This window comes from Pezoporus flaviventris, unplaced genomic scaffold (genome assembly GCF_033815535.1).
Source record: "Pezoporus flaviventris isolate CSIRO_AGI_PZ_B2104156 unplaced genomic scaffold, CSIRO_AGI_Pfla_v1 ptg000061l, whole genome shotgun sequence".
Taxonomy (NCBI): domain Eukaryota; kingdom Metazoa; phylum Chordata; class Aves; order Psittaciformes; family Psittacidae; genus Pezoporus; species Pezoporus flaviventris.
In genome coordinates this window covers 697067-706930 of record NW_026892609.1, presented here as the reverse complement: position 1 = coordinate 706930, position 9864 = coordinate 697067, and positions in this window count along the sequence as shown.

The window sequence follows — 9864 nt, the reverse complement described above, 5'->3', positions numbered from 1 at the left end:
GTGGGATAACTACAGGCAGCAATTTTTCTCTTTTTTTTTTCCCCTAAAGATTCAGTTTTACTCTGCAGCTTATCTTACGACCCCACACATACATTAACAAATTCCTAGTTGAAACCTGACACACTATAACCCACAAAACACAATATTGCATTACATTAATAGTTATATTCTATTAATAACATATATATTAATAATCAGGGGCTCAAACTGCTTCCCAGTACCACTGAACCATTTGAACCATTGCAGAGAACTTGCACCAGAGTAATATTGGTCCGATTGTGATAGGTCTTCAAGGCCACGTCCATTATTTTTACCAACTCACATTGGTCCTCCCCCTTAAGCTTTTGTACCTTTTTCCTTATGTCTTCCATGGATTGACTTTTTGTTAACTGGCCTAACTCTTTCCTTCCTTCCTCTGATTCAGGATCTATATTAGTATATTTATGCATCACTTCTTTTAATCTTCCCATGAATCCAGCAGATGATTCATTTACATCTTGCTTTATTTCATGTAGCTTAGACCAGCTCACTGCCTTGGGGACCGCATTCCTAATACGGAATGAAATCCACCTCCGATATTGTTTCAAAGCTTGCCTGTCCCAGTTAGGGTCCCAGTTAGGACTGGGGGTGGGTACATGAAGATTTCCTGTACCTATTGCTGTGCCTGCTGTTATTTGTTGCTGTACTGCGGTCCGAGCCATAAGAATAATCATATTTGTGTCAACACTCTCGAAAGCAGGATGTGTAATTACCAGACACTTGTTTCCAGCTATTCAAATCTATAGTGGTAAAGGGGATCTTCATCATGAGCAGACCATCATTACGCACCACTTGACTCAAAGGTGCAGTCACAGTTTCCCCTTGTTTTCCCCTGTTTTGCCCTGCTGTAGAGCTAAATCCTTCAGCCCCCCCCCCCCTTCCCCATATCTCTGGTGCCTGCGCTGGTGCTTGTGCTTGATTCTCATTTTCAGCACCTTTGGCCCCATTATCCACAATACCTCTTCCCCAGGGGGCTGCCATCAAATCCATATCCTCCTCCACGTTCCTCAGATGTTTAGTGCCCTATGGTGCTGTGAGTTACATCAGAGTGATTCGTGTCAGCAAGTCAGGGGTCCTAGTGATCATTGCACTGTGTGGAATCCCTTGTGATCATTGTGCTATGTGCAAAGGGTATGATAAGTGTCCCTGTCAATACCACAGTGAGGAGGAAGAAGAAACAAGGGAGTAATTCCCCTGGGTCAACCGCAATATTGTGCAAAGAAATGTTTTCTTCATTGTTTAAATTGCATGAATGTTCTTAGAAAGGGGGGGGGGGGGGGGTAGGTAACTTAGAGTAATGTCCTGTTACAGAACGTTGTGAAATCTGTGCACTGAACAAATAAACACATCAGGAGTGGAATTTATGGGGTCTAAGATGGCGGTCAGACTTGTGATAGACACAATATTTCTTCACCCGGAGACAAGATCCCAATAGGTGGAGAAGCCTGGGAAAAGAAGACAACAGGATTGGCTGAAACCCAAGACCAAAAAGTATAAGAGACTATCCCCAGAAGTTCCCCTCAGGCGGAGCGGAGACTCCGCGGTGCACCCAGAGCTGCTTGCTTATTGACTCTCTATTAATTATAATAAAAATCAATTAAAACAGATTGGCATATTAGGTTTTTTGTGACAGTGCACAAAGAGCAACAGCGTTTAAGCAGATTTTACGGTCTTTCTCCAAGGACAATACTGACAGGTCCTGGAGTGCGAAATTAAAACTGCAATCCTTTTGCCGTTCCAGATGATATCTCAAAATGAAAAACATTTCTGCATAAACTACTTCATCCCACCTTCCTTCTTGTCTCAAGAATAACATCCAGCAGTGATGGCAGTATTTTAGCAGAGTCTCCTGAGTAACCGAACCCCTCAGGGGTCCACCGCTTTGTTCCAAAGCCTCCCGAGTGACCGAACCCCCCGGGGCTTCACCGATTTGTTTCCAGTGTTGTGAAATGCAGCCCAGTGGGGATTTCTTCAACCTCCCTGTGGAGGCAGTGGTCCTGACCTCCACCCAGATTGCTGCAAAATGCAACCCAGTGGGGACCTTTCCAGGATCTCCCCCCTTGGAGGCAGTGGTACCCATGACCCTGACCTCCACCAAATACTGAAGTCCAGACAACCAAAACCAAACTACCATTGCCTGTGGGGAGAGGCTGGGGGAGCTGGGCTTGTCCAGTCCAGTGAAGGGAAGGCTGATGGGCACCTGAGATCTTGGGAAGGAAAGGCTGTTGGGGACTGGCTGCCTGTACCGGCAAGGAGGACATGGAGAATACAGAGCCAGGCTCCTCACCATGGTGCCTGGTGGGAGGACAAAAGGCAATGGGGGATAGTGACAGAGGAGAGGTTCAGGACTTAAGGAAACCTTGTTCCCGTGTGCTCAGGCAAGCGCTGCGTCAGGTCCCCCAGAGAGGCTGTGCAGTCTCTGGCCTTGGGGATTGCCAACTCGGCCTGGACCAAGCCTTGAACCACGAGCTCTGATCCTGTTCCTGACAGGTGGACTTGAGACCTCCCATTCCTCTGGAGCCCTCCCTTAGAGGACCTTGCTGAGGGATATTCACTGCTGAACTGACACTGTGCGAGCTGCCTGCAACTACTTGAAATGTGGCTTCAGAGATGACGGAGGTTTTCATGCTAGCGGGAACAGAAGGAAACCTCCACAAAAACTTTCATTCCCAGGATTTCAGGCTTTAATCCTAACGAGCTCCCTCTCAGCTCTGTCACGCCGCCATCTTGTCTCCTTCTCTTCACGCCGCCATCTTGTCTCCTTCCCTTTCTCCTTCCTCACACCACCATCTTGTCTCCTTCCCCTTCTCCCTCCTCACGCCGCCATCTTCGCTCCTTCCCCGCCTTTCAAGCGGGAGCACGCCCCATTGGCTGCCCGCTGCCGCTACTCCAGCTCCTATTGGCTGTCCCTCCCTAAGGCCCACCCTCGCAGCGGTCTGATTGACGGGGGGGGCGGTGCTACCAAGTTGATAAAAGGGGGCGGCGCAGCGCGGCCCTGCGCAGTGCAGTGAGGGCAGCGTCAGGGTGCCACAGGCGGTAAGGGGGGGACCGAGCGCTTCAACCCCTTTTTTAACCCTAAATTCACCCTTTTAAACCCAATTCTGACTTCTTTTAACCTCTCTGAAGGGTTTTGAAGGGTTTGGGGTGTTTTGTCCCCGTTTAAATGCGTTTAAGTCTCGTTATATCGCGTTGAATTGATGATCTGTGGGGTTGTCCTGGGTTCAGCAGTAGCAGTCATGTTTTTTTTTTTTCCTTTGTGGTAGCTGGTGCAGTGCTGTGTTTTGACTTCCAGCCTGAGAACAGTGTTGGTGAAGTCGATGTTTTCAGTTGTTGCTAAGTGATGTTTACCCTGACCAAGGACTCTGTGAGGCTCATGCTCTGCCAGGGAGGAGGGGAAGCCGGGAAGAAGCAGACACGGGGCGGCTGACCCGGGCTAGCCAGGGAGGTATTCCATACCACAGCACGTCATGCCCAGGGTGGGGGGTAACTGGTAGTTACCCGGAAGGACACGGGTTTCCGGGTGGAACTCATTTTCTTGGCCGGTGGTATCATATTCTCTTCCCTTGTTATTTTCCCTTATCATTGTTGTAGTTGATAGTAGCGGTGGTGATTTGTGTACATTGGTTGCTGGACTGTTCTTGTCTCAACCCGTGGGAGTTGCACTTTTTCGATCCTCCTCCCCGTTCCTCTGGGAGTGGGGAAGCGGAGAACCCCGGTGGGGGAGGGGACATGGACCTCGATTGTTGTCAGCTCGGCACCACTCACTGGGAGTGAGTGAACAAGTTACCTGACTGGGTTTAAACCACGACAGGGGTTTAATTTATGTTGGATGGGCTTTAATTCGCGTTGTGGAGAGTTGAATTCATGTTATATTGGGTTTAAGTTGCTTTCTGACGGCTTTTATCAACTTTACATCGAGTTTAAGTCACTTTATGTAGATTTTGTAATTTTTATTCACTCTTTATCGAGTTTAATTCCTTTTATATCGACTTTTACTCATTTTACATTCTTCCCCCCTCATTTAATCCTCTTTTGTCCCATTTATTCGGCTTTCTTCACTTCTTTACTAACTTTGGATCGCTTTTGATTTGCTTTTATTCAGTTTATGCCGGATTTAATGACTTTGATTCGGATTTATTCTCTTTTAATCTCTTTTTAACGGCTTTTATCTGCTATTTATTCACTTAAATCAGTTTTAACTCACTTTTAACCGGGTTTTAATTCAGTTTTTAGTCACATTCACTTTTAGTGGCGTTTTAGTCCCTTTAATGTGTACTTATTAATATTGATACACTTTTAATCACGTCTATTCATTTTTCACTCAGTTTAATTCCATTTTTTTGGCTTTAAGTTGTTATTTATTCATATTTATTCAAGGAAATTTGATTTTAATCCACCCCTAATCCGTTTACATTGAATTTTAATCCATTCCAGTCTGTTTTTAATTCATTTTTCTTCAAGTTGGACTTTGTCCCTTTTTATTCGTACTCATTTTCATTCGAGTTTTATTCCGGTTTATTCCAATTTATTTATATTTATCTTTTTTTTAATAATTTTATCAACTGTAACTCACTTTTAATTCCCTTTTTATACATTTTATTTTGAATTTGGTTTTATTCACTATATTTTTATTCATTTTAAGACTTTTAAATCGGTTTTAGCGTTTTTAATTCATTTTAATTAACTTTTCATTTTATTTTTACTTTTAATTGGTTTTAAATAGCTTTTAATTGGTTTTAATTCACATTAATTCTAATCGGTTTTAATCCACGTTTAATTCTCTATTACCCATTTTAATCAGTTTTAATCCACTTTTAATTTGCTATAAACCACTTAATCCACTTTTAATTCCTTTTAATCCAGTTTTAATTCATTTTAATCGGTTTTAATATGCTTTTTAATTTGTTTTAATCCAGTTTTAAGTAATTTTAATTGTTTTAAATCCACTTTTAATTCTTTTAAATCCAGTTTTAATTAATTTTAAACAGTTTTTATCCTTTTCCACCTGTTTTAATCTCCTGTTAACCCATTCAATCGCATTTTAACCCCCTGAACCCCAAACCCGTGCCCCTCCTTTCCTTGGCCCCGCCCCCTGTGCAAGCCCCGCCCACCGCCGCCATGTCTTACTACCTGGCTGTGCTCCTGCAACACACAGGCTGCTTCGGCACCATCTGGTAACCACGGCAACGTGGGGGGGGGGGCTTCACCCGCGGACCAATCAGATCGCGCCTCTCACACCGCTGCCGCCCTCTGATAGGCTGGAGGCCACGTGCAGCTCCCGCGGGAGTATCTCAGCGGGGATGTGCCGCTGCTTTGGTAACTTTGGGGGTGTGTGGCCTCAATGGGGGGGCGTGGCTACGGTGCACCCCCATTGGCTGTCATTGTTGCAGCGCGGCGGTGTCGGCGTTCGTGAGTGGCAGAGGTGGGTGGAAGGCCCCGCCCCCGCCGGCCGGAGCCCGGCCCCCTCGGTGCTCGCTGTACCTGGTGGCGCTGCTGGCGCGGGTCTACGGGCGGCACTGCTGCTGCCTGCTGTGTGCATCCATGGCCTGTAACGGGGCCTCCTTAGCACTAATTAAGGGGTTATTAGGGGCTAAATAGGGGTAATTGATGGGATAATGTGGGGGTGAAGGGGGGGGTCACTGGGGGTTTATTGAAAGAGTTCATAAGGGCAGTAAATGGGGGTCGTTAATGGGTAATTAGGGTTTAATGTGGGTTAACAGGGTAAAAAGGAATTAATATGAGGAATTAGGTGTTAGTATGGGGTATTTACTGGTTAATGTGGGGTAACTGGGGGTTAATATGAGCTAATTAGGGGTTAATGTGGGGAAATGCAGGTTGTCTGGGGGGTTATGGGGCACTGTAGTGCTCAGTGGGGGTCAGCAGGATTTGGGGTGATATCTGGGGACTGATGGGGCTCTATAGGGTGGCTGTGGAGGGTTATGGGGCTCTATAGGGTAGCTATGGAGGGGTTATGGGGCTCTATAGGGTGGCTATGGAGGGTTATGGGGCTCTGTAGGTTGGCTATGGGAATTATAGGCCATAGAGACCTCTAGAGCCCCATAGAGACCTATAGAGCCCCATAGAGACTCCATAGAGACCCTTAGAGCCCCCATAGAGACCTATAGGCATCCCAGAGAGCCCCATAGAGCCCCCATAGAGACTCCATAGAGCCCCACAGAGACCCCATAGTGCCTCATAGACCCATAGAGACCCTTAGAGACCCCACCGAGACCCTTAGAGACCCCATAGAGCCCCTTAGAGACTGCATAGAGACCCCATAGGACCCTCATAGATTCCCCATAGAGACCTGCCCCATAGAGACCCCGTAGATACCTGTAGCAACCCATGGACCCCTATTGAGACCCCATAGAGCCCCACAGAGTGCCTCATAACCACCCCATAGCCCCCTGTGTGCAGCCCACAGGTGCTGGTGGATGCCCAGGCCCAGATGCTGAAGCTGCAACTGGCCCCGGACCTCTTCTTTGGGGTTATGGGGATGGAGCTGCTGAGCCCCATAGCACTGCCCATAGAGCCTGCCCCATAGCGCTGCCCCAGGTACTGCCCCATAGAGCATCCCTAATAGCACTGCCCCAGGTACTGCCCCATAGAGCCTGCTGCCTAGCACTGCCCTAGGTACTGCCCCATAGAGCTTGCCCCATAGCGCTGCCCCAGCTACTGCTGCATAGAGCCTGACCCATAGATCCTGTCCCAGGTACTGCCACATAAAGCCTGCCCCATAGTGCTGCCACAGGTACTGTTGCGTAGATCCTGCCCCATAGAGCCTGCCCCATGGCGCTGCCACAAGTACTGCCCCATAGGTCCCACCCTATAGATCTTACCCCATCAATCCCTGCTCTACATATCCCACCCCATAGTGCCTGCTTTAATGCCCACCCTATATTCCCTATAGATGTTGCTGGAGGAGATCCCGCCGCCACCACCAGGTGAGTTCTGCCGCATAAGTGGGGGGGCTATGGGGGATGCATGGGTGTCTGTGGGGTGGCTATAGGGTGTCCATGGGCTGTATGGGGGCTATGGGGTGTCTATGGGGTTTGTATGGGGAACTGTGGGGCTCTACTGGGGGTCTATGGGGTGTCTGTGGGGCACTATGGGATGTCTGGGCGGGTCTGTGGGGCTGACCACCAAGTGCTGCCCCACTGCAGGCTCCCCCCGACCTGTCCCCTGAGGCCATCACCCTGAGAGAGCCTGAGCCCGAGACCCTGGTGATGCCCAGCATCTAGGTGGATCTGCCCCATAGTGGCACTTATGGGGCTGCCCCATAGGAGTCGGATGGGGGCTTATGGGGCTCTATGGACTCCAATGTTGGTTGACCTGATGTCCCTTTACGTTACTAGAGCCCTATGGGGTGCTATGGGGCTGCCCCATAGAGGGTTCGGGGGTGCTGTCGGGCTGCCCCATAGAGGTTTTGGGGCTGCTATTGGGTTGCCCAATAGGGGTAATAGGGCTGCCCTATAGGAGGTTAGGGCTTGCTATGGAGCTGCCCCATAGAGGGTTAGGGGGCTCTGTGGTGCAGCCCCATAGTGCTGTGGGGCACAGGAGGAGGAGCTGCCTGAGGTGACCCTGAGGGAGCTGGAGCTGCTGAGAGAGGCTAAGGCTGAACTGGGACTCCAGGTATGGGTCAGGGGTCACTTATGGAGCTGGGAGGGCAGGAGAGAGGCCTTGACCTTCCCCAGCCCCATAGCGACCCTGGGTTGTGCCCCATAGAAGAGGAAGTGCCTGAGGTGCCAGAGGTGGTGGAGGTCCCACGTGAGCACTTATGGGGCACAAGGAGCACTTGGGGGTTTCTATGGGTCACTTATGGGGCTAGGGAGGGTCAAACCAAACCATGCCTAGAAGGGGATGGGAAGGGGGGGAAGCCCAACAAAATAAACCTGAAACAACCTCCTGCTGGTCATGTTAAGCAAAAGAGTGGTTTTCTGAGGTGTTACATATGCAGCACCCACGGGGATTAGCAGGCAAAGCAAGGATGGAGATGTAACTCTGTGCGGTTAAGCTTTCGATGTGTGAAATGGTGAAGTCACAAACTGCTTTTTCATTTTCGCACTTTTACAGTATGAGTTAACCTAGAGTCTGATCCAAAGTTCAATGCTTTTGATGGTTAGTATTCTATTTATTAAGTAGGAACCCGATCTGCTCATCAGATTCCATGCAAAAAGCACTAGCTCACATCATTAAATACTCTTTGCATGTTTTCATCCATCACTCATGACTATAAAGCCATTAAAAGGTTTTGCAGCACTTCTTTGGTTTCCTGTTCAGTTAAACAATCACTCTTCACCAAGAAATGCCCTTGCCCTGTGTCACCATGGATCTAGAGAGGTTTCTAGAAGGAAAGCCACTCAGGATGAAGATTCCAAACTCAGACAATGCCAGCACTGCTGGGAGGGGAGGGTATTCAGCAGATCCCTTCTCTCATCTTTGGTAGGCAGTATTCAAACACTCATTCTTCTCCAAGAAGAGAAGTAGCTGTGTGATTCACCGTTGGGTTACACAAACACATAAAAGGGATTTAGAGACTATAAGGCTTTTCCTATGAACATTTATCAGCTTTAAGGAACATATTAACTCTAAACTGTTGGATATTATTCTTCCAGGTCACCATCATGTGATAAAGAGCCTTAATAAAAGGCTCTCCAAATCCTAGAACATCAATGCTAAGATACTGTCCATTATTCAACCGCAGCCTTTGCCAAGAGCAGTGTTTGATTTCCTCTGTTGTCTTCATAGTCTCCTGGCAGAAGACTCAGAAGAGAAAGAGATCAGTGTCATATCTGTCAGATTGCTGGAGGTGCTCCCACAAATGCACTGCTAGAGCCATGTGGCTGTGTGAGAAGCCTCAAGTTTGTTCATCAGGAACGGCTGAAAAAATGGGTCAAAGCTAAAACAAAATCAGGTGAGAGAGACCCATGAGATATCAAACACTGGAGAGAAGCTTCTGCCACATTCACCTCTCAACTGATTCCCCTGTACTAGTGGGGTTGAGCAAGAAGGAGTCTTCAGATTTCCTCATTAGCTTGCTCACCGCAGTACTGGTATGTAATAAGCAGATTATCAAAACCAAACCCATCATTTTCTGGTGCTTGGCTGAGATTAAAACAAGATCTTTGCTATTAAGTGCTGAAAGATTTAACGAGCCCATCTACAGCAATAGGGAGTATCAGGCAAACATCAGATTTTGCAGGGATCATAAACTGCATGTGTAAGACCGATAGGTAAGAGAAATGTTTGAATGCCAAAGAAAACCCCCAACAACATTAAGGGAAAGAATTCAGATAGGGAGTGCAGTATGGGCAGGTCAAATTCCAGCATTCAAGAAGGCGACTCCCAGCTAGAGAAGTGTCAGATTGATCATCCTTTGATTTCAGCCTCACTTATGTCACCAGGGGTTTCTTTTTTCTTTAAGCACTATTCCTGCTGTGCCATTTCTAGTTCCATGCTGAAGAAAGATTACCAGTGATGATATACCACTGTGAGTTCAGATTATAGGAGCATTTGTACAATATGGACCCTATCTTTATCGAGAGATTAAAGGTAGAATCATAGAATCAGTTAGGGTGGAAAAGACCTTTAGGATCACCAAGTCCAACCAAGGTAATTGCAGCACGAGCTGGTTTGGGGTTTTTGAATTATTTAAAGCTGCATTCTACAGTGCTTGTAGACCACTTGGGTAGACCATGGCTGTTGAAGCTCCCAAGGGAGCTGTATCATTTTCAACTTACTCCTTGTAATCCAGCACTTACAAATACCAATTAAAAACCCCCACCATCAGATAACAACCAGAGAATTAACCTCCAGAAAGGATAC